This window comes from Schistocerca serialis, chromosome 2 (genome assembly GCF_023864345.2).
Source record: "Schistocerca serialis cubense isolate TAMUIC-IGC-003099 chromosome 2, iqSchSeri2.2, whole genome shotgun sequence".
NCBI classification, from domain to species: domain Eukaryota; kingdom Metazoa; phylum Arthropoda; class Insecta; order Orthoptera; family Acrididae; genus Schistocerca; species Schistocerca serialis.
In genome coordinates, this window is record NC_064639.1 from 947,853,167 (window position 1) to 947,879,774 (window position 26,608).

Consider the following 26,608-nt stretch of genomic DNA (forward strand, 5'->3'; position numbering starts at 1 on the left):
AACCAGGTTTTAAATTGTAAGACATTTCCAGGGGCAGATGTGGACTCTGACCACAATCTATTGGTTATGACCTGTAGATTAAAACTGAAGAAACTGCAAAAAGGTGGGAATTTAAGGAGATGGGACCTGGATAAAATAAAAGAACCAGAGGTTGTACAGAGATTCAGGGAGAGCATAAGGGAGCAATTGACAGGAATGGGGGAAATAAATACAGTAGAAGAAGAATGGGTAGCTTTGAGGGATGAAGTAGTGAAGGCAGCAGAGGATCAAGTAGGTAAAAAGACGAGGGCTAGTAGAAATCCTTGGGTAACAGAAGAAATATTGAATTTAATTGATGAAAGGAGAAAATATAAAAATGCAGTAAGTGAAACAGGCAAAAAGGAATACAAACGTCTCAAAAATGAGATCGACAGGAAGTGCAAAATGGCTAAGCAGGGATGGCTAGAGGACAAATGTAAGGATGTAGAGGCCTATCTCACTAGGGGTAAGATAGATACCGCCTACAGGAAAATTAAAGAGACCTTTGGAGATAAGAGAACGACTTGTATGAATATCAAGAGCTCAGATGGAAACCCAGTGCTAAGCAAAGAAGGGAAAGCAGAAAGGTGGAAGGAGTATATAGAGGGTCTATACAAGGGCGATGTACTTGAGGACAATATTATGGAAATGGAAGAGGATGTAGATGAAGATGAAATGGGAGATACGATACTGCGTGAAGAGTTTGACAGAGCACTGAAAGACCTGAGTCGAAACAAGGCCCCCGGAGTAGACAATATTCCATTGGAACTACTGACGGCCGTGGGAGAGCCAGTCCTGACAAAACTCTACCATCTGGTGAGCAAGATGTATGAAACAGGCGAAATACCCTCAGACTTCAAGAAGAATATAATAATTCCAATCCCAAAGAAAGCAGGTGTTGACAGATGTGAAAATTACCGAACTATCAGCTTAATAAGTCACAGCTGCAAAATACTAACACGAATTCTTTACAGACGAATGGAAAAACTAGTAGAAGCCAACCTCGGGGAAGATCAGTTTGGATTCCGTAGAAACACTGGAACACGTGAGGCAATACTGACCTTACGACTTATCTTAGAAGAAAGATTAAGGAAAGGCAAACCTACGTTTCTAGCATTTGTAGACTTAGAGAAAGCTTTTGACAATGTTGACTGGAATACTCTCTTTCAAATTCTAAAGGTGGCAGGGGTAAAATACAGGGAGCGAAAGGCTATTTACAATTTGTACAGAAACCAGATGGCAGTTATAAGAGTCGAGGGACATGAAAGGGAAGCAGTGGTTGGGAAGGGAGTAAGACAGGGTTGTAGCCTCTCCCCGATGTTGTTCAATCTGTATATTGAGCAAGCAGTAAAGGAAACAAAAGAAAAATTCGGAGTAGGTATTAAAATTCATGGAGAAGAAATAAAAACTTTGAGGTTCGCCGATGACATTGTAATTCTGTCAGAGACAGCAAAGGACTTGGAAGAGCAGTTGAATGGAATGGACAGTGTCTTGAAAGGAGGATATAAGATGAACATCAACAAAAGCAAAACAAGGATAATGGAATGTAGTCTAATTAAGTCGGGTGATGCTGAGGGAATTAGATTAGGAAATGAGGCACTTAAAGTAGTAAAGGAGTTTTGCTATTTGGGGAGCAAAATAACTGATGATGGTCGAAGTAGAGAGGATATAAAATGTAGACTGGCAATGGCAAGGAAAGCGTTTCTGAAGAAGAGAAATTTGTTAACATCCAGTATTGATTTAAGTGTCAGGAAGTCATTTCTGAAAGTATTCGTATGGAGTGTAGCCATGTATGGAAGTGAAACATGGACGATAAATAGTTTAGACAAGAAGAGAATAGAAGCTTTCGAAATGTGGTGCTACAGAAGAATGCTGAAGATTAGATGGGTAGATCATGTAACTAATGAGGAAGTATTGAATAGGATTGGGGAGAAGAGAAGTTTGTGGCACAACTTGACCAGAAGAAGGGATCGGTTGGTAGGGCATGTTCTGAGGCATCAAGGGATCACCAATTTAGTATTGGAGGGCAGCGTGGAGGGTAAAAATCGTAGAGGGAGACCACGAGATGAATACACTAAGCAGATTCAGAAGGATGTAGGTTGCAGTAGGTACTGGGAGATGAAAAAGCTTGCACAGGATAGAGTAGCATGGAGAGCTGCATCAAACCAGTCTCAGGACTGAAGACCACAACAACAACAGGTTGACTTGTCATTTTTTAATCAGTGTATAATTTGTGCCATCTCTCTCTCTCTCTCTCTCTCTCTCTCTCTCTCTCTCTCTCTCTCTGTTGCTATTCAGAGTGCCATTGAGTTTGGTGGCTGACTCTGGAAATTTCTGTCATCATTTCTTAACATAGTTATTGAAGTAAACATTCACAAAGTTTGCTGTTTCTTTTGATGCATTATTTGACTATCTTTGTTTGTAATTTGTGACTCCAGTTGTTTTTGTCCAACATTTGCTGTCTCCAATTTGTTAATATTCAAGGCTGCTTTCCTTTTGTTTACTGCCTACAATAGTATTTTATGATTTGTTAGTTAAAAAAAAAATAATTTCATTAATGCAATGTTCGACATCTTCAGTTGCTGCTGTCGCTGCTCTAAGACCCGACATGCAGCAGTGACAGCAACAGCTACTACCACCACCTGAAGATATCGAGCAGTTTCATCTATGAAATATTGTGGGTTTTGCACAATGCGATCCGGCGGCAAACCAAAGCAGTGTATTTGCAATTCTCTAATATTTTTATGAAATTGCAAAAAGGCTGGGTCAGTCTGTCTATTTTTGATGGAAGCAAGATACCTAAGATTTGCAACGGATTTTTTTTAATACCTCGTGTCATCAATATCTTTCTGCCTGAAATTGAAATGCAATGTTTTGGATAGTGCTTCTTCAGATTTTAGTTTAAATATGGATATGAAATTATTAAACTTTTGTTCGTGTTTGTTTCAGCATACCCTTGTTCCCACCCTTCATATTGTAACTGGTATGAAAATTCATGCAGGTCTGACTTTGGGAAGATCCTTCTGTACACTTTTAACTAAGGAGGCTTTTCTGCATAGATAGTTACTTTTAATATCTGACACAGGTGATCTGAAAGGTCTAGATTTTGAACCTGTATACAGCAAAAATAAAACATTATAAACTACTGTTGGCATTCATTACTGATTAATGACCTTCAGTTTCAGTGAAGACTAATTTGCAAGTGTCAAACACTTACACTCACTTCAGTTTATGATGATTATTCATCTTGTTAAGTTTGTATTTCCCATCTCTTTGTCAGAACAGAAGGAATGATAAGAGAGAAACTGCCAGAATTTAGTTTTGAAAATGGTTTCATAACCATTGCAGATCTGTGGAAAGCAAGCAAAAAATTTTCGACACCAGCATAATTGATACTTTTTTGCACCGATGATATATCTTTTAATTTGTAGTGAATGTTACTCACATGTCTGACACCATGCAAGTGGACATTTGCAATGCTTTTATAGAGATTAGGGTTCTTTGTAACAAAGTACTTGAGAGGAAATACATTTTGGGAACCAGTGGTAAGTATTCCCACTTATTACACAATTTGTTACAAATGATGGGAAGATCAGCTTGGACTTGTCAAAGACCTACTCTCATTTATCTTTTTTTATTCACATGTCAAGTTCCGTAGGACCAAATTGAGGAGCAAATCTCCAAGGTCATGGAACATGTCAGTACATGAAATCACAACATAAAAGTAATAACAGATAAAAATAAAATGTTTATGAACCCAAAAAAAGTCAACCCATAAGTTTAAGAAAACACAATCAACAATACAACAAGAATCAATTTAATTTTTCAAGGAACTGCTCAACAGAATAGGAGGAATGACCCATGAGGAAAATCTTCAGTTCCAATTTGAAAGTGCATGGATTACTGCTATGATTTTTTAATTCGAATGGTAGCTCACTGAAAAAGGATGCAGCAGCATACTGCACACCTTTCTGCACAAGAGTTATGGAAGTCCGATCCAAATGCAGGTTTGATTTCTGCCATGTATTAACTGAGTGAAAGCTCCTATTCTTTGGAATTCTCGCGAACAGGGGTCGACAAGAGGTTGGTGAACTTATACCACTTATTGCCTGAACCGCCCATTTCTGAGCCAAAAATATCCTTTTAGAATGGGAAGAGTTACACCAAAAAATTATACCATACGGCATAAGTGAACAAAAATAAGCAAAATAGACTAATTTTTCTGTCAAACAATCACTCACTTCAGATACCGTTTGAATAGTAAAAATGGCAGCATTGAGTCTTTGAACAAGATCCTGAATGTGGGCTTTGCATGACAGTTTACTATCTATCTGAACAACTAGAAATTTGAACTGTTCAGTTCCACTAATCATATGCCCATTCTGTGAAATTAAAATGTCAGGTTTTGTTAAATTGTGTGTTAGAAACAAAAACTGAGTCTTACTGTGTTTTAGCATTAGTTTATTTTCTACAAGTCATGAGCTTAGGTCATTAACTGCACTATTTGAGACCGAGCCAATGTTGCACACAACATCCTTTACTACCAGTCTAGTGTCATCAGCAAACAAGTACATTTTAGAGTTACTTGTAATAATAGAGGGCATATCATTTATATAAATGAGGAACAGGAGTGGCCTCAACACTGATCCCTGGGGCACACTCCACATGACCGTACCCCACTCAGACCCCACATCACAGCCATTCTCAACATTGTGAATAAAGACCTTTTGCTGTCTGTTGCTAAAGTATGAGGTGAACCAATTGAAAGCTACTCCCCGTATTCCGTAATGGTTCAATTTTCGGAGCAATAAGTTGTGTTCAACACAATTAAACACCTTAGTTAAATCAAAAAATGTGCCTTACGTTCGAAACCTTTTGTTTAACCCATCCAGTACATCACAGAGAAAAGAGGATATAGTATTTTCAGTTGTTAAATGACTTCTATAGCTGAACTGTACATTTGATAGCAAGTCGAGTGATATAAAATGATCAGTTATCCTTACATACACAGCCTTTTCAATAACATTAGCAAACACTGATGGCATAGAAAGAGGTCTAAAATTATCTACATTATCTCTTTCTCTTTTTTTGTAAAGCGGCTTTACTACTGAGTACTATAATCGTTCAGGAAACTGACCATTCCTAAAGGGAAAATTACAAATATGGCTAAATACAGGGCTAACATTTACAGCTCATTACATTAATATTCTGCTAGGCACTCCATCGTAACCATGACACTCCTTAGTCTTCAGTGATTTAATTATTGACTCAATCTCCCCCTTACCTGTATCACAGAGGAGTATTTCAGACATCAGTCTCAGAAAGGCATTTGCCAAGAAAGTTGTATGATTCCTTGTAGAAACTAAATTTTTATTTAAATCACTAGCAATGCTCATAAAATGATTGTTAAATACTGTACATATATCTGATTTATCAGTAACAGAAATATTTTTACTACGAACTGACTTTATATGGTTGAACTTGTGCTGCTGACAAGACACTTACTTCACAACTGACCATATGGTTTTAATTTCATCCTGTGAATTAGCTATTCTGTTTGCGTACCACATACTCTTTGCCTTCCTAATAACATTTTTAAGCACCTTACAGTACTGTTTGTAATGGGCTTCTGTAGCTTGATTGTGACTACTTCTAACATTTTGATATAATTCTTGCTTTGTTCTACATCCGTATCCCGTTAGACAGCCACCTGGGCTGCCTACTACTGCTACTACCCCATTTAGAATGTTCTACTGGAAAGCAACTCTCAAAGAGCATGAGAAATGTGTTAAGGAAAGTATTATATATATCATCCATGTTATCGACACTATAAACATCCTGCCTCTCTTGATCCTTGACAAGGTTTAAAAAACTCTCTACTGCCATTAGATTAACTTCCATACACAGTTTGTATTTATATGTGACATCTGTTTGAGTACAGAAATCTTTTAGAGTTAAAATTTGTGCATCATGGTCTGAAAGGCCATTCACCCTTTTACTAACAGAATGCCCATCTAGTAATGAAGAATGAATAAAAATATTGTCTGTGGCTGTGCTACTGTTCCCTTGCACCCTAGTTGGAAAAACACATTCTGCATCAGATCATATGAATTTAGGAGATCTACCAACATTCTTTTTCTGCACCATCATATACAAGATTTATATTGAAGTCACCACATCTAACTAATTTCTGGTACTTTCTACAAAGTGAACCTTCTCTAGCTTGAGCAGAAATGCTCTGAAGTCAGAGTTAGGTGACCTATAAACAACAACAACTAGAAGTTTAGTTTCACTAAATTCAAGTACCCCTGCGCAACATTCAAATATCTATTCACTGCAGTGCTTGTATACGTCTATGGACTCAAATGGAATACTGTTTTTTACATACATAGGCACTCCCCCACCCCGCAAAGAACTCCTTGAGAAACAGCCAGCTAATGAGTATCCTGGTAAAGGAACCCTCTGAATTGTCAAATTATTTAAGTGGTGCTCTGACATACCAATAACTTCAGAGTTTACATCTATAAGCAGTTCACTAACATTATGTGTAATACCTCTTATATTTTGATGAAATACGCTAATTCCTTCTCTACTTGGAAACATGATGTCCTCTGAAGGTGAGCCCTTAGTTAGCTGATTTCAATCTAAAAAAAGGTGCAGCTCTAACACCAATTACTAGAGGAATTTTTCCATGAGTTAACCTGCCACCACCCACTACACTGTCACCTATAAGCTTTGCCAGTCTCCCCTTCCCATACTTATTGAGGTGCAGGCCATGCCTAGTGAAACATGATCTGCTGATAGACTCATGCCCTCTGCCATGAGCTCCCTCCCCAGCCCCATGTTAACATGCCTAACAGCTTTCTCCCAATCCCTGCCATGGACTCTCTTCTTTGCCACCAATCCTTCCAACCAAAGCCCACCTAATCGTAACACTGAATCCTGCCTCTCGAATTGCATACCACCACCCAAACATTATCTTGCCTCCCTCCCACCCAGCTATCCCCTGGTCACCTTCCAGGAATTCCAAATATCCAACTTGGCCTCAGAAGAAAAGCCAGCCTTCCATAGCCCCAAAACAGATCCTGACGTAATCATCCTACCTGCAGCAAAGATTCCATCACTGACGTTATGAGCCACAACGACTACCTGGTAGAACACCTCTGCCAGTTGTCTGACTACTCCACTTATAAACTCTGCGAGAGTGATCCCATCCCCTAAGTCCAATATCATCCAGTCCCTGCTTAAATTCTTAGGTCCTCCTCAGAACCTCTCCTCTGAATCCACTTCCTTCCTCATCACTGTGACAACCTGCATACCCACCGCATACTCCAGAACATCCACAAATCCAACAATCCTGTATGCTCCACTGTTGCTGGTTATTGTACCCCACTGAAAAAAATTTGGCCCTCATGGTCAACACCTCCAACCAATTGCCCAAAATCTAATCTCTCACATCAGCGATACCAACCACTTCCTTCAGCGACACTCCACCCCTTACTTCCTGAACCACTACTCATCCCTATTGATACCACTCCCTTATATACCAACGTCCCTCATGCCCATGGTCTTGCCACTATTGAACACTAAAATCCCAATATCGTTCAAACTCCAAACCCACAACCTCTTTCCTCATACATCTTATTAACTTTGTCTTGACACACAGCTACTTCTCTTTTAAAGGAAGCCCCCCTTCCCCACCCCACAGCCTTGGGCATCTGTATGACACCCTCATTGCAATCTGTTTATGGGCCATCTAGAGGAAACCTTTCTAACCTCCCAAACCCACGGTCCGATTCAGGTTCACTGAAGACATCTCCTTGATTTGGGTTCTGGGCCAAGATGCCCTATCCTTATTCCTTCACAACCTCAATACCCTCTCTCCCATCCACTTCACCTGGTCCTCCTAGCATATAGCCTTTCTGGACGTTGACCTCCTTGTCTCTGATGCTCCATCCACATCTCTGTCCACATTATACCCACCAACTACCCACAGTACCTGCATTTTGACAGCTGCCATTCCTTCCACACCAAAAAATCCTTCCCCCCAGCCTGGCCACCTGGGGACAGTGCATCTGCAGTGATGCAAACTCCCTTGCCAATTATGATGACAGTGTCTCAAAGGCCTTCACAGGCAGGCTCTATCCCTCAGACCTAGTCCACAAACAGAATCCTCATGCCATAACCCCACATAAGCCCAACCCTCCCACCACTCTAAGAACCAACTAAAAAAGGAGTGCCCCTTTTGTCACCCAATACCTTTTCAGATTGTTGCAACTGAACTACATCCTTTGTTCGGACTTGGATTATCTATCATCTTGCCCTGATATGATGTACACCCTACCCAAGATCATTCCCACCTGACCTAAAGTGATGTTCCTTCGCACACCCAACCAACATAACATCCTAGTCCATCCCTATGCCATTCACAATCCCATCCCTTGACCATAGAAATCGTATTTCTGTGGAAGACCCAGTCCATCCACCCACCATAGGTTATCCTATCCCATTAGAGACTGGGCCACCTGTGAAGGCAGCCTCCTCATATTCCATCTGTGCTGTGATCTTTAACAGCTTTTCATGTAGGTATGACCATCAAGCAGCTGTCCACCAGGTTGAATGGCCACCACCGAACAGTGGCCAAGAGCAAAGTGGACCACCCTGTGGCTCAACATGCAGCTGAACGTAACATGTTTGATTTTAATGGCTGCTTCACAACCCAGGCCATCTGGGTCCTTCCCTCCACCACCAGATTTTCTGAACTGTGCAGATGGGAAATATCCTTACAACAAATTCTCTGCTCCCAACCTCAACCTATGGTAACCCACTGTCCCCACCCCCTTCACCCAACAGTTTCCACCATCTCTGTCATATCACCAACTCCACTCTCTGTCAATGCACCCACCAGTCTTCTCCCCTCTGCTTCTCTCCTTTGCAATTCCCTGTTTCTCATTCCTCCCCCCCCCCCCCCCTTTTTTGCCTCTCCCACAGCCTCCCAACACTGTGCCTGGTAGGCTTGTCCTGCTTCTTTCTAATCACTGCACACTTCGGCAGACAGTGCTCTTCTCCCTTCCTCCCCCCTCACCCTTCCTCACCCCACTCCAGATTGCTGCTTTCGTTCAACGCGAAAGTTGCATTCTGGCTGCAGCGGCGACAGATAGCAGTCATGCATACGTGAATGTGTGTGTGTGTGTGTGTGTTTTCTTTTCTGAAGGAGGTTTTGGCTGAAAGCTCAATGAGTAACAGACTTTTCAACGCACCAGTCAGCAACTGAACATGTTATCTTTATGGTGAGTAGCAATATGTCCTTTCCACAATATTAATTGGTCGAGTAAAGACATTCTGATCTCTCTTTTCTTTATGATGAAGATGGTTTGAGAAATAAAAGAGCCCCTGCTGCCACAGAAATAATATCATGACACATAATGGAGTGTACATAAGCAGAATAAGTTGTTTTCATTATTTTCAGGTCACTGGTGTGAGAAGGCATTAAGGCAGAAGTAGAATTGAATCTCTTTACTGTGTGTGGTAAATGATGTTCTCATCGTGGTATGTAAACCATATGAAGACCCAGTAACTTATTCTCTGTAACTGCTTGTTACTGTGTGTCACTGCAAAATATGGTTCAAATGGCTCTGAGCACTATGGGACTTAACATCTGAGGTCATCAGTCCCCTAGAACTTAAAACTACTTCTACATCTACATCTATACTCCGCGAGCCACCTTACGGTGTGTGGCGGAGGGTACTTATTGTACCACTATCTGATCCCCCCTTCCCTGTTCCATTCACGAATTGTGCGTGGGAAGAGCGACTGCTTGTAAGTCTCCGTATTTGCTCTAATTTCTCGGATCTTTTCGTTGTGATCATTACGCGAGATATATGTGGGCGGTAGTAATATGTTGCCCATCTCTTCCCGGAATGTGCTCTCTCATAATTTCGATAATAAACCTCTCCGTATTGCGTAACGCCTTTCTTGAAGTGTCCGCCACTGGAGCTTGTTCAGCATCTCCGTAATGCTCTCGCGCTGACTAAATGTCCCCATGACGAATCGCGCTGCTTTTCGCTGGATCATGTCTATCTCTTCTATTAATCCAACCTGGTAAGGGTCCCATACTGATGAGCAATACTCAAGAATCGGATGAACAAGCGTTTTGTAAGCTACTTCTTTCGTCGATGAGTCACATTTTCTTAGAATTCTTCCTATGAATCTCAACCTGGCGCCTGCTTTTCCCACTATTTGTTTTATGTGATCATTCCACTTCAGATCGCTCCGGATAGTAACTCCTAAGTATTTTACGGTCGTTTACGCTTCCAATGATTTACCACCTATGTCATAATCGTACTAGAATGGATTTCTGCCCCTATGTATGCGCATTATATTACCTTTATCTACGTTTAGGGAAAGCTGCCAGCTGTCGCACCATGCATTAATCCTCTGCAGGTCCTCCTGGAGTACGTACGAGTCTTCTGATGTTGCTACTTTCTTGTAGACAACCGTGTCATCTGCAAATAGCCTCACGGAGCTACCGATGTTGTCAACTAAGTCATTTATGTATATTGTAAACAATAAAGGTCCTATCACGCTTCCCTGCAGTACTCCCGAAATTACCTCTACATCTGCAGATTTTGAACCGTTAAGAATGACATGTTGTGTTCTTTCTTCTAGGAAATCCTGAATCCAATCACAAACCTGGTCCGATATTCCGTAAGCTCGTATTTTTTTCACTAAACATAAGTGCGGAACCGTATCAAATGCCTTCCTGAAGTCCAGGAATACGGCATCAATCTGCTCGCCAGTGTCTACGGCACTGTGAATTTCTTGGGCAAATAGGGCGAGCTGAGTTTCACATGATCTCTGCTTGCGGAATCCATGTTGGTTATGATGAAGGAGATTTGTATTATCCAAGAACGTCATAATACGAGAACACAAAACATGTTCCATTATTCTACAACAGATTGACGTAAGCGAAATAGGCCTATAATTATTCGCATCTGATTTATGACCCTTCTTGAAAATGGGAACGACCTGCGCTTTCTTCCAGTTGCTAGGTACTTTACGTTCTTCCAGCGATCTACGATAAATTGCTGATAGAAAGGGGGCAAGTTCTTTAGCATAATCACTGTAGAATCTTAAGGGTATCTCGTCTGGTCCGGATGCTTTTCCGCTACTAAGTGATAGCAGTTGTTTTTCAATTCCGATATCGTTTATTTCAATATTTTCCATTTTGGCGTCCGTGCGACGGCTGAAGTCAGGGACCGTGTTACGATTTTCTGCAGTGAAACAGTTTCGGAACACTGAATTCAGTATTTCTGCCTTTCTTCAGTCGTCCTCTGTTTCGGTGCCATCGTGGTCAACGAGTGACTGAATAGGGGATTTAGATCCGCTTACCGATTTTACATATGACCAAAACTTTTTAGGGTTCTTGTTTAGATTGTTTGCCAATGTTTTATGTTCGAATTCGTTGAATGCTTCTCTCATTGCTCTCTTTACGCTCTTTTTCGCTTCGTTCAGCTTTTCCTTATCAGCTATGATTCGACTACTCTTAAACCTATGATGAAGCTTTCTTTGTTTCCGTAGTACCTTTCGTACATGATTGTTATACCACGGTGGATCTTTCCCCTCGCTTTGGACCTTAGTCGGTACGAACTTATCTAAGGCGTACTGGACGATGTTTCTGAATTTTTTCCATTTTTGTTCCACATCCTCTTCCTCAGAAATGAACGTTTGATGGTGGTCACTCAGATATTCTGCGATTTGTGCCCTATCACTCTTGTTAAGCAAATATATTTTCCTTCCTTTCTTGGCATTTCTTATTACACTTGTAGTCATTGATGCAACCACTGACTTATGATCACTGATACCCTCTTCTACATTCACGGAGTCGAAAAGTTCTGGTCTATTTGTTGCTATGAGGTCTAAAACGTTAGCTTCACGAGTTGGTTCTCTAACTATCTGCTTGAAGTAATTCTCGGACAAGGCAGTCAGGATAATGTCACAAGAGTCTCTGTCCCTGGCTCCAGTTCTGATTGTGTGACTATCCCATTCTATACCTGGTAGATTGAAGTCTCCCCCTATTACAATAGTATGATCACGAAACTTCTTCACGACGTTCTGCAGGTTCTCTCTGAGGCGCTGAACTACTACGGTTGCTGATGCAGGTGGTCTATAGAAGCATCCGACTATCATATCTGACCCACCTTTGATACTTAACTTAACCCAGATTATTTCACATTCGCATTCGCTAATAACTTCACTGGATATTATTGAATTCTTTACTGCTATAAATACTCCTCCACCATTGGCGTTTATCCTATCCTTGCGGTATATATTCCATTTGTGTCTAGGATTTCGTTACTGTTCACTTCCGGTTTTAACCAACTTTCCGTTCCTAATACTATATGCGCACTATTTCCTTCAATAAGAGATACTAATTCAGGAACCTTGCCCTGGATACTCCTGCAGTTTACCAATATTACGTTAACTTTTCCTGTTTTTGGTCTCTGAGGACGGACGTTCTTTATCAACGATGATAATGTCCTCTCTGGTAAGCCGTCAGGTATTTTATCGTTTCGCCCAAGGGGGGGTCCCTCTAACCTAAAAAACCCCCGTGTGCACGCCACATGTACTCTGCTACCCTAGTAGCTGCTTCCGGTGTGTAGTGCACGCCTGACCTGTCTAGGGGGGCCCTACAGTTCTCCACCCAATAACGGAGGTCAATGAATTTGCAACCATTATAGTCGCAGAGTCGTCTGAGCCTCTGGTTTAGACCCTCCACACGGCTCCAAACCAGAGGACCGCGATCGACTCTGGGCACTATGCTGCAGATATTAAGCTCAGCTTGCACTCCGCATGCGATGCTGGTTGTCTTCACCAAATCAGCCAGCCGCCGGAAGGAACCAAGGATGGCCTCAGAACCCAAGCGGCAGGCGTCATTCGTTCCGACATGTGCTACTATCTGCAGCCGGTCACACCCAGTGCGTTCAATAGCTGCCGGAAGGGCCTCCTCCACATTACGGACGAGACCCCCCGGCAAGCACACCGAGTGCACACTGGCATTCTTCCCCGACCTACCCGCTATTTTCCTGAGGGGCTCCATAACCCACCTAACGTTGGAGCTCCCTATAACTAATAGGCCCGCCCTCTGTGACTGTCGGGACCTTGCCGGAGAATCGGCCACTGGCCCAACAGGCGAGGCATCCTGTGGTGGCTCGGAAACGATGTCATCACCACTAGGAAGCACCCCGTACCTGTTGGAAAGGGGTAAGGCAGCTGCCACGCAGCCAGATCCCACCTTCACCTTTCGGCCAGGCACGCGCGAGCCCACCACTGTCCGCCATTCACCCTGGAGTGATGGCTGACCGGTAAGATGCTCACTGCCGGAAGACGCAGCGACATCAGGGGTTCCATGTGATTCCAAGGCCACCGAAGTAGGCATAGGTCTCACCACAGTTGCCCCAACGCCACTACGAGCCGACGCCTGCGCCTCGAGCTCGATGAGCCTAACAGACAAAGCCTCCACCTGCCCCCGAAGAGTGGCCAATTCTCCTTGCGTCCGCTCACAACAACCACAGTCCCTACACATGACTATGTTTACCCTACTCTATACGGTGACAAATTCCCAAGATAATCTTCTGATGAGCTACTCTGATAATCAAGAAACACTCACTGAAATACGAGACGCGAAAACTACGCTAGGTTTTCCCAGAAAAACTATTAAAAAGCTAAGCACAGCAAATAAGTACAAAAACGCTTTATACAAACAGTACTCGCTGCTGCTGGTGCTCTCGCTCTGGCTGTCACAAGACAACTGCTGATTCAAGTGACTAGTGGCTAACGGCCGCGAAACAAACAAAAGACGGTTTTAGGGTGCTTTCTGTTCTAAACGATCAAGAAAACACTAAGAAATCTAACACGAAAACTACGTAAAGTTTTATCACGAACTGTTAGTTACTATGCAGAGCAGATAAACACAAATAGAATCCCTTCCTTAGTGGAAGGTCGTAAACAAAATGCAAAATAAACGCTTTATACAAACAGTACTCGCTGCTGCTGGTGCTCTCGCTCTGGCTGTCACAAGACAACTGCTGATTCAAGTGAGTAGTGGCTAACGGCCGCGAAACAAACAAAAGACTGTTTTAGGGCGCTTTCTGTTCTAAACGATCAAGAAAACACTAAGAAATCTAACACGAAAACTACGTAAAGTTTTATCAAGAACTGTTAGTTACTATGCAGAGCAGATAAACACAAATAGAATCCCTTCCTTAGTGGAAGGTCGTAAACAAAATGCAAAATAAACGCTTTATACAAACAGTACTCGCTGCTGCTGGTGCTCTCGCTCTGGCTGTCACAACCTGACATCACACACATCCATGCCCGAGGCAGGATTCAAACCTGCGACCATAGCGGTCATGCAGTTCCAGACTGCTCGGCCACACCGGCCAGCATATGTCACTGCAAATCCTGTGAATACACATGGCTAACAAAACTGAATTAAGTTGTTTCTGCTTAGGTTGATTAAAAAAAGGGAACTGACTGTAATCCAGATGAGGACTGTGGAAAGCAGGTTATTGGATTTTGCAGTTGACAGGAGTTATACCACACTGCTTTTATCTATAAACATTGTTAATTTACGCTAATGATTCACAGTTATGGGCAGATCAATAACATAAATCCAAAATGAAAAGGAACATAGAAGAGAACCTTAGGGACTTCACACCAGACAGTACCCGAATCCAATGTAATAGATACTCTTCATCTACATTCCTTCACCTTTAAAATAACTTTCTACCCTCTGTTGGTGAGGTAGAACTTCAGCAGGCTACCTAATGAATAAATTATACCATAGTACTAAGTTTTTTCCAATCATAGAATGTTATTTACCAATTCAAAGGCATAATTTGATCACCTAATATACTCACTAGTGAACAGTTATTGTTTAAGGACTCTGTGGTGTCACCGCCAGACACCACACTTGCTAGGTGGTAGCCTTTAAATCGGCCGCGGTCCGTTAGTATACGTCGGACCCGCGTGTCGCCACTATCAGTGATTGCAGACCGAGCGCCACCACACGGCAGGTCTAGAGAGACTTCCTAGCACTCGCCCCAGTTGTACAGCCGACTTTGCTAGCGATGGTTCACTGACAAATTACGCTCTCATTTGCCGAGACGATAGTTAGCATAGCTTTCAGCTACCTAATTTGCTACGACCTAGCAAGGCGCCATTATCAATTGCTATTTATCTTGTTATGCATGTACCGTCAGACCGATGTTCACCAATTATGGATTAAAGTTAAGTATTCCAGAAGCTACGTACTATTTTTGCCACTATAAAGACCTTGTCCTGTTCCAGACCTCACGCCATCCTGCGTGAGCTTAAACGCGTGCCCTTCGGCCTCCCGTCCTAGTGGATTGGCTGTCTTGCCAGTCCACAAAAGTCTCTATATTGTTATTCATACAAGAAAAGAGTGCCTAATCAGCTGGAAAATACTTTTAACTGCCATATTCCCTACTATTGATAGCACAATCTGTGAGTGATTTCCAAAGTCTCAAGATGTTTGATTAGCCCTGCATGGTATAAGTTATTTGATACTTTTTAATATACAGTCATAAGTGAATTGGGTTATGTGGTTGTTCATCTTTGCACCTTTCCCTTTTTGGAAACACATTTTTCAATGACATATTTCATTCTGTCAGGATATACAGGGTGGCTATAATTAAACTTTCACTACTTGAGAAGGCAAATGATCGTAAGACAGTGAAACTTTGTGGAGACATTTGTAAGGACATGAACAAGAGAAATAATGAATAACTCACAGAAAGAAACATATTTTAATTTTAACATAAGACAGTAACATTTGTTAACTGCAGACATGTTTGTGTTCCAAATTACAAACATTGCTCAATGTGACAACCACCTGCATCCATGACAGCCTGGCACCACACGAGATACCATTTCACAATCGTTCGCAGTACTTTTTGAATGGTTGACCATGAAATGTTCAGATGTCATGACATATCTCCTGCACTGCTTGAAGACCACACATTGTGTCCAGCATTCTCAGCAATGGCAACATTAACTTCTTCAACAATTTGTGGCAGAAATGGCCGTTGGTCTCTCATAGGAGCAATTCCCATATCACCAGTTATTTTGAACTTCCAAATCATGTTCTTCAACCCTGGTGCAGAAAGAGGACCTCTCCGTATTCCTTTAATCCACTGGTACTCACATAGAGCAGCAGTGCTATTGCTGTTGTTTACGAGTAAAGTCCTGCTCATGTTGTCCAGACCCATATTGACTGTGTGCAACTGTAATCTGTACTGCTGCTTGTGTTTCAACCCTACAGTGCTGTATCAGTACCGTCACCTAATGGCAAGTCATGACACTAACACCTCTAATGGTGCAAATCCTGCAGCACTCAATCTTAGCATCATTCCTATAAAGTTAAGTATGGTACACATGCGGTAAACAATTTTCTGTCTACACTGGCTTGAGTAGTGAACAGTTTAGTTATAACCACTCTGTATATGATGAAACAATGCTGGGTTCAAAATTTGACAAAATGGTTCACTTATGTCGCTAAAGCAAGTTCTCAAAAGCTTACTTGATATATCAGTAATGGAAAATCCTGATGGAATGTAAATAATTTAACGATTAAAGGCAACAATTTACCAAATAAACAAGACTGCAAATTTATTGACATGCGTAACACAGCTTTACGACACCGTAGCTTTTCAGCTCAACTGAGGTGAAGTGTTGTGTGAGATATGTTGGAATGGGTGAGAGGAGAAAAAATGTTCAGAGTAAAGACACTTATACTGTCAAAATTTTATCAGTAAACTGTCGAAGTATTCATAATAAAGTTCTCGAATTTAGGAAAGTTCTCACACTCAAATTATTGTTGGGGGCCAAGACCTGGCTGAAACCCAAAGCAAAATGCTTGGAGACATTTAGCAAGTTGTGGACCTTACGACACAAATACAGATTAGAGACCCTAAGAGGGGGATTGTTCATTACAGTTGACAAAAATACTGTCTCTGTTGAGGTCAAAGTTGAGCGTGACAGTGAAGCTGTCTGGTCACCCATAACAGGCGTAGATGAAACAAAGTTTGGTGTTTTTACTGGCCACCCAATACTACTGTGACAGTTCTAGAGACATTCAAAGAAAGCCTGTGGTCAGTAGCGCATAAGTACCCAGATCTTGCAATACTGGTTGCATGTGACTTTAATCTACCAAGTATAGACTGGGATGTCTATGGATTCATTGTGGGGTGCACAGACAGACAGAAGAAATACTTTTGAACATGTTTTCTGAAAACTGTCTTGAGCAGTTAGCTCAGCAGCCCACATACAATGGAGATATCTTAGACCTTGTAACTACAAATAGGCTGGACATTTTCAAGAACATCAGTATAGAAACAGGGGTAAGCTATCATGATGTCACTATAGCAACTATGGTTACAGAAGTTAATAAATCAGTCAAGAAGGCTAGGAGAGTGTTCCTGCTATACAGAGCAGGTAAGCAGTTGTTAGTATCTCAATCAGACTTTCAGTAAGATGGACATAGAGGAATCATGGGCAAAGTTTAAGCAGATTGTGCATTTTCAACTTTTCGCAGCATAATGAATAGTCCATTAAATTTTGGGCGTGCAGCCATGCAAATAAAATTTCCTCCACTTTTATTTTGGCCACGTATCATCTGGCCATCCTCAGAGTGGGTCACACACTGATGACAAGATGCCAAGCATGGCCTTATATGCTCCACTGCAGCAGTACTGCGCATGCGGGTCACAGGTGCTGGTCGGTAGCAAAGAAATACACTTATACGTGCACCGCCTGTGGCGAAGGCGTACAGACATTCGATTCGCTTATCGATGTATGATCGGCGGTGGTGACACCATGACGGCTTCACTGCAGTTTAATTACCCCAAGAGCCAGATTCCATGCTTTGTTCAAATTAAAACCATTCTCTATTTATTAAATTATTAGCTAATCTGATAACTATAGCTTCCTTGAAGACAGAGTCCCAAAAGGAAGAAGTGGATGTTAAAATCTTCACATCACTGTAATTCATGGAATTCCCTGTATCAATACAATGTTCAGCCACAGCTGACTTGTCTGGCTGTAATAAGCGTGTGTATCTTCGATGCTCCACACATCTCTCATGAACGATGTGTGTTGTTTGACCTATGTATGACTTGTCACAATTTCCGCAAGGAACCTGATACACAACTGCTTTACAAAGCTGTAAATTGTCCTTCACAGAGCCGAGTAAAGCTGCAATCTTTGTGGGGGGCCGGAAGATCACCTGAATGTAGTGTTTCTCAAGAATATGGCCTATCTTTGAAGAAAGAGCACCCACATAGGGCAAAAACACACTAGATCTGAAGGAATTACTACCTTCTTCCCCATCACATACCTGCATTCTAGGTTTTGCATTGAATGCTCTACAAATTTGCTGTGGAGAAAATCCATTCGATTTAAAAATTCTCTTGAGGTATGCGAGCTCTTCTTGCTAATTGTCTTTATTGGATATACAGTGTGCCCTTTGCACTAAGGTCTTAAAGACACCTATGGTCTGTGAAGGGTGATGGCAGCTACTGGCATGAAGATATACATTTGTGTGTGTTGGTTTCCGATATACGGCATCTCCTAATGTGCCATCAACTTTACATCAAACAACAACATCCAAAAAGGGTAGGCAGCCATCTTCTTCTATTTCCACAGCAAATTTGATGCTAGCACGGATGGAATTCAAATGCTCAAGAAATCAATGTAATTCATCCATAATGAAATGATGCAAGTGGTATCACACACCTTACAAACGTCAAAAAAGGGAGCAATGAGGTGTCAACATTTAGAAAAAGCCTGTTGAATTGCTGTTTCCAACCTAATCATGGGCAAGGTGATACAGTGGTTAGCACACTGGACCCACATTCGGGAGGATGAAGGTTCAAATCCCTGTCTGGCCATCCAGATTTAGCTTTTCTGTGATTTCCCTAAATCACTCCAGGCAGATGCCGGCATGGTTCCCCTGAAAAGAGCACAGCCAATTACTCTCCCCATCCTTTTTTCATCCAAGCTTGTGCTTCATCTCTGATGACAGCATTATCAACAGTAGGTTAAACTCTCATCTTCCTTCCTTCCTTCCTTCCTTCCTTCCTTCCAACCTAACCGAATGGTCAGTTGTGGATTTTCATTCCTGGAAATCACGCTGATAGGAGGATAAAAGGCCCCAATATTCAAAAACCCTGCATAAGTAGCAGACAACCATCCTTTGAAGCAGTTTACAGAGCTTGTTGGTGAGGGTAACTGGTCAGTAGCTGTCAAGAGATGTTGGACTTTTGCCTGACTTAAGGATCTGAATGATGATACTATTTTGCCATTGTGAAGGGAAGACAACTTCAAGCCAAATATGGTTGAAGATGCCAGGTAGATGTAGCTTTTGAGTAACAGGTGTTGAGTCATCTGATTATGAATTGAATTAGGGCCTGGAGTCATACTGAGGGATGAGCCAAAAGCCCGAAGCAGTTCCCAGCCAGTGAAATATCCGTTATGTATTTCAGCTTTGTGGTGAGGAGAGAGATGAAAGCTAGGGAGATGTCTCCAACTTGTATTTCTGCATTAGAAAGATAGCCAGGTAAGAAGAGGATATTAGTGCTGTTGCAAAGTGGATTGCGAGATGTTCAGCAATAACTGAAGCACCAGCGAGTGAGTGAGTGAGACAGTTGTTGATCTTTGGCAGCCTAGAAGAATATGGAGCTTGTCTGATACCTGGGAGTAAGAGGCATATGTTCCCAAGTAGGAGACCTAATGCTCCCAGCTTTCCATCTTACTGCACTTGATTAGAGAAGTGAGCCTTAGTGCAGACTCACTTAAAAGTGAGGAGAGCAGGCTGTGAAGGATGCCAATTCGTCTGTACAGTCTGGCATAGAGGTGGTGAAGGTAACAGAAGAGGTTAGCTCTTCAAAGCACCCAACATAGAATTTGGTCTATCTGACAGGGGCAAGAAAGTAACAAGTTCACCTGAAGGTAGTCATTGTCCCAAAGATCATTATGTATTGACCAATGCAGTGAAGCCAAGAGATTGGAGGAAGAGATTAGGTCAGTAGGTGGAAAGGTTCCATGAGCAACACTGAGGTAAGTAGGACAATCATTGAGGGGACACAGATCATGGTAAGTAAGAAGCCGGTCAACCAAAAGGCCTCTATCAGGTGAAGCTGTACTCCTTCACAAGGGGTGGTGTGTTGAAATCCACAAATAGGAGAAAAGGGGCAAGGTATGGTGTTGAATTAAGGTGGGCAACTCAGTTTAATTAAGTGATCCTCCTGTAGATAAATAACTGTTAGAAATGGCGATTGCTGAGGTTGTTTTCTCCAACACCCCTATTGCTTCTAACATGGTACAGAGGGGGCTCCACTCATTGATGACATGTATGTGAACCTGAACCAATGTAAAGACCCCCCAAATGCCCTCATGGAGCCAGCATGTTTCTGACTGAATGCAAGTGCATTGGGGAATGGTCGTAAGTGAAGAGTGTTTCTTGTAGAGCAATGCAAATATCAGAAGAGGGGCTTAGTGTCTGTGGCCAAGGGGCACAACAGGAGACAACTGAAATGCACAAATAGTAATGACAACTGTTAAATTATTAACTAAGAAACAGAATTTGATATATGGTTTTTGGGGATTAATATAAACACTAGTTGATTGCAAACTGAAAAGTCCCTCCCTGACATTGCTTGGAAGGTGCTCACAGTGACAAGTTCCACCATTGAGCACTAAGGTGCCAAGGATGATTAGCTGTGGGCTCATGGACACTTGGGATGAAAGTTGCATGACGCTCTTACCTCAAGTGCAGTTGAGATGCAGGTTCAGTGCAGAATTGAACTTGATGGCAACTGACAGAAGTCCAGTGAAGCATTGCATATGGGCGTGGCTAATGGAAGTTCAGCATGTGTTGGACAGCAGGTACTCTTGGTGAGGAAGAAGATGACTCCATTTGATAGACTGTAGATGCGGCTGATACTGAGCTTGGAGCATGCACAAGTCACAGAGTGGTTGAGCAGTGGCCTAAATGCTCACCAGTGGATCCAGTGGATGAATACTGGTGCAGCATTTTGTGGAAGCAAAATGGTGTCTGTGACGGCAGTGCACCACACAGCAGCATGGAAGGCATCACCCAATGCCCTGGAAGCTGCATGAGGCTGTTTGAAAACAATCCAGCAAGTTGTGTTGATGTCTGCAGTTTCCGTGCAATCTCCCAAAGTAAAGTTACAAGTTGCAAGGTTGTGGCTTACCCAGATACACATCTGTAAGAGTGGTGGCTGCCTTGCAAGGTAGCAGTCCAACATATACAATAATCCTCCCCCTTAAGGAAGAGATGGTAAAACCATCTCAGAGATGGCAGAGCTCTAGAAGGCTGGAGGGGCACACCCAAGGCAAGGAAGCAATCCTGGAAAAAGAGAAGCATGCAGTATCGGCATAGGGAACAGGTGATCTAGCCACCTGCAGGTGGTGTGGGTAGGCCCCACCAAGGTCAGGGTTTGTCTCAAGCTTGAGGGAATCATGATGAGCAGTGATAGCAAAAAGGCTGCAAGGCACGACTGTAGGCATGCTGAATGCTCGTGATGGGATACACTCAGGAGGGGTATCTTTGGCAGGGAGACACAGGGCAAGGACCATCAGAAGGTGAATTGTGGCCAGTGGTGACTGTTCCAAAGATCATACAGAAACAGAAGGGTGAGATATGTACAGGAAGAACAGCAATATAATAGGAGAAACAGGCAAGCATATCCAAAGGACCATTGCGTGTGCTAGTAGCATTTCAAGGGCCCAGAAAAGCAGTGAACAATGAGAGGCAAAGACAGTCAACTGGTTCACACTCAGAATGTCACCCACACCATGAGGGTAAAGGTTCAGAAGAGTGGCGGGGGACCAGAGGAATGGGTGGAGCCTCTGCAAATGAAGGGAAGGAAGGCAACAACAAGAGTGAAGTGGCATCAGGCAGCTCCTGGTGCAGGACAGAGAGGAGCAAGGAGCAACCATCACCCAGCACAGTCAGTGGAGAGAGCAGCACCATTGTCACTGAATGAAAGGGAGGAGTCCCTGGAACGTACATTCACAATGGGCATAAGAGACGTAGAACATGAGGCAAAAGAATAAGGAGCCATGGAACTCTGAGGAAGGGGTGACTTGATGAGGGCAGTGGCACCAGAGGGGAAGTGAGATCATGGCAATGGAACTGGCTGCAGGGCCAATTTCAGTGTCACTGGGGACAGCCATGTCAGGTCTGGTGTTGACTAAAGCTGAAGACTAGGGGGCCAGTAACGAGAGGTCCTGCATCAGCATCAATAGGGCTGGCCCCAACAGAGCTGGCACTGAATGGGCTGCCAACGAGAGAGCCTGCATCAGTATTGTCAGGACTGACTACAACAGGGCCATTACTGAATGTGCCAATAACAAGATTGTTGACACAGGAGGTGGCAGCTGCCACAGTGGAGTCAGGTTGGCACACTGGCTCACAATTGGCAGGCTGTTCCTGTAGCAGTTCATGCTGCATACACTTCTGTTCCAAATATTCCTACCAAAATTCCAGAAACCGTTTCTCCATCATGATGAACTATCAAACACACAGTATTCAGCTTGGTTGCCGGTGTAGTGTCTGTGACCAAGGGGTGGGACAGGTGACAAAATGAAGTGCTCATGTAGCAATAGCCACTGCTCTTTTATTAACTAAGAAACAGAACTCTATACACAGTTTCTGGGAACAAGTGCCATCACTTCTTGATTGCAAACTAAAAATTCAGTCTCTGACAATGCCTGGAAAGTGCATACAATGAGGAGGACAATGAAAGCCACAGTCAGTGGTGAGCAGGAGGTGTTGAGGATGATTAGCAATAGGTCCAGCAAGGCCATGGGGTCATGGATAGCTGAGACAAAAGTACCACAAAGCTGTGAGCTCGAGTGCAGCTAAAACGCAGGTCCAGCACAGCACTGCACTTGAGAGTGGCTGGTGGAAGACCAGTGAAGCATTGCACTTGCAGCTGACAAAAATCCAGAAAGCAGTAAATGGCAAGAGGAAGATGATTCCTTTTGATGGGCTGCAGATATAGTCAGCATTGAGCCCAGAGCACGCACTGGCTGCAGAGTGGTCAAGAGGCTCTCTAAAAACATGCCAGCAGATGAATACTGTCATGGCATTTCATGGGCATGTGATTTTGAGGAAGTGCAATGGTGGCTGCAACAGCAGTGCTGTTTACTCCAATATGTGTGTCATATATCAGTGAGGTTGGCACCATCTGATGTTGTGGAAGCTGGGTGATGCTTGGCTGGAAACAGCGCAGCAAAATTGTGTTGATGTTAGTTGTTTTCATGCAATCTCTCAGAGCAGAGTTTCTAGTGGTAGGGACTGTGACATACTTGCATTACACATCTGTAGGAGTCGTTGCTGCACCACAAGTTAGCCTCCCATTGTATACAATATGAGGGAACAAGTGGTGTTGTTATGGCAGTTGACAGAAATATCTATTATGGCTCCACTGAATGGCCATGTTATGGGTGTCTAGGTAATACACGAAGGAGATGGGAAGGTCTGTCATACCTGGCACCACTGCCTGCCACTGGTGGGGATGGAACCACATCAATGAATTTGGGTTCAGCATCTGACTGCCTAGAGGGATATTGTGCCTCTTGGGACACTGCAGCAGCCTTGTTGCAATTCTTCTTCTTCTTCTCCTCCTCCTCCTCCTCCTCCTCCTCCTCCTTCTCAGCCTTCAGTGGCCAAGATTCTGCAAGGATCTATTAGTAGTGAATGTAATAGATGGAGAGCTGGCAGCCCTGGGACCCACAGGCTACCTAACCTTCAGCCATTGGCTGGTGTCTGGCCTCTGATCTGTGGGTTTCTAGAGAGGGTTTCTGAGAGGTTGCCCTGTCACCTGTAGAACTGAACAGGAAGCTGCTTCTTCAGCTTGGGTGTGGGAAATGGTTTGCAAAGGTGGTGCTGTCAGAACCACAAGTGAGAAGGACAGTGGTGGAGGTGTGGGGCAGCAGGTTTGCCATTTTTATAAGAGCCTGACAACTATTTTTGCGGTCAGCCAGAAAGTGATGGAGAACATACTGATCATAATTCCCAGTTAGCAAGTCCACTTTCTTCTAGTGCTTACTGAAAGAAAATGTTTCTACTTGCTATTTACTCAGCGAGATCAGGTACTGTTACTATAAATAAAAGTTTTGAGTTCTAACGGATTAATACGTTCAGAAAAAGATTGCATGCACAAACATAATTACATTCCTGATGATAACAATAATAATAATAATAATAATGTCCCTCTCGTAAACAGCACTAGTAGCAGTTCAAAGGCAACCTCTATAGTAAGTTCCAAGTAGAATGGTCTATCACCTTGTCTTCCAATCATCAAAGTTAATTGCTCACCACACACATGGAAAATAATCTTACTACTTGCCACATGGTTTTGTCAACATTGCAGGTGGCATACAAACAGTTACTTCCATGAAATCTAAGCAATTCAGGATGGTGTACAGTCCTTGTGGGTTTACTTCCTACTTTTACCAAACATGTTAGGTAGGCATCTAGCTCTGACATCATGCGAGGCAGCACGTAAGCCAGTGTTTGACCGATGCAGACAGATGGGTAGCTCAGTGCGAAGTGCCACTTCCCACCACCTCTCTGGCCATATCTACACATGGGTGCAATGGATGGCTGAATGGAACATCTGCTGCCAATCACTCTAGCCACAGTCAGCAGCATCTAAATGGCCACTTTCTTGGACACATATTATTTAATGACTCTGTTGTGTATCAATTTACAACCTTCATAATTTTTATATGAATGAAGTTAAGTTGGCTTTAGTTATTGAAAAAGTTTCAGCCCAGCTGCTTTTAAGCTTTGCTGACTAGAATTTTTAGAATGGAACTGACAGTAGAACATGACCTCTGAACTACTTCTTTAAGAGTCCTTGTATTGATTGTTATTTACATTAAAGTTTTGACACTTGGTACAGTTGTACTATTTAATGAATGTAATCAAGTGCTGTAATTAGAACTTTCTATCATTAATACAAATGATACTTAATCTATTATGAATAAGAATGTTTTTGTTCCAAATTTAGTTTTTAGTAAATAACTTAAAAACTAATCGAGGTAGCTTAACAGAGTCACATAGTTGATGTTTTTATATCAAACTATGCTTCATATGAATTTTCATCTTTCTGATTCTAATATTTAGCACCTTCAATCTTACATAGAAATGCCGATTTTGACCAAAATATTGCTCCCATCAAGTTGGGACTTGTAACTTTTGATTGTGACATATATTTGCACATCCTGAACAATTTTTGGGTTTCTAGCTTCATTATTTAGTGCCACTTATTTTTTTCTTAAAACCATGTATTTAACAAAACATATTCGTCTGATCATTCTGAGATTTATTAGATTTAACGTTAATATACTGAAGCATATATTGATAAAGTTTGGAAAAGTTACTTTAATTATGAATTTCATTGTTAGATTATGGCACAATACTTTGTTTGCTATGCATAGACACGTTATCACGACACAGTGCTAATAGCAGTGAACTGTAGTAAGTCCTGGCACACTCATTCACCTCTGTCTCTCTCAAATGATACAGCACTTGTTTTGCCACAGGGGAGATGTGGCTTTCACATAATGGGTCACCACTTCACAGGATGTTGGCATTCATATTTTTTTCGCACCTTGGTATATTAAAGAAGGTCAGTAGATTATTTTTCTTATATCTTTTTTTCCTTCTTAAAGAATGGGGAAACAGGTGAACTAGGAGGATGATGTTCCATGCAGTTGATGTACAAAGGCAGTAGCTCACAAGGACTACCTTCATGGAGCAATCAACCACATTTTCCACATTTTAGTACACCAAGCAGTAGGTTGACTTATGGCCAAAGTGTAAGCATTAGAAATAATGCATAGGTGGCAGGACTTAAGGTTTCATGTCACATCTGAACACTTTTTCTGGGAGGACATTTCCTTTGAAGGCTAAAATGAAAGTGGCCATGTCTGTGTAATTATTCTTGGGACCTTTTTGTATATGCAGGAAAAAACGTGCCACTCACTGTTTGAGACTAGCCCATTGCTCATCTGTCTGTAGTGTAAAGTCTGTGTGGAAGATGACTCCTTGGGCCACACTCAAAGTTTTATATGGACAATGGTTGCTGGTATGTCACCCAGTAATTCACATGCCTGAAGTTCTGCAGATTGTGCAGCAAAGGAGACTTTAATTAGTAATGATCCATCATGCATTTTTCTGAATGTCCAAACTTCAAATTTATCTTCAATTTGTTCCACAAAAAATATTTGTTTCACAAAAAATAATGGTTTTGTCACAGTAAAACTATCCTTATCCATTCAAGTAAACACCAGGTACTGGATAAATTGTCTTGTTCCCAATCATCTGGATTGTCCCTCTCCCCATAGAGTGGCCAAGGTAGGGAAAGCAGTAGGATTATAACTGTCTGCATTGAAATTTCTGTAATTGTCTGTTGAGACAACCAGATTGGAATTGCCATTGTTTCTGTTTAATTTGATACATTTCATATGT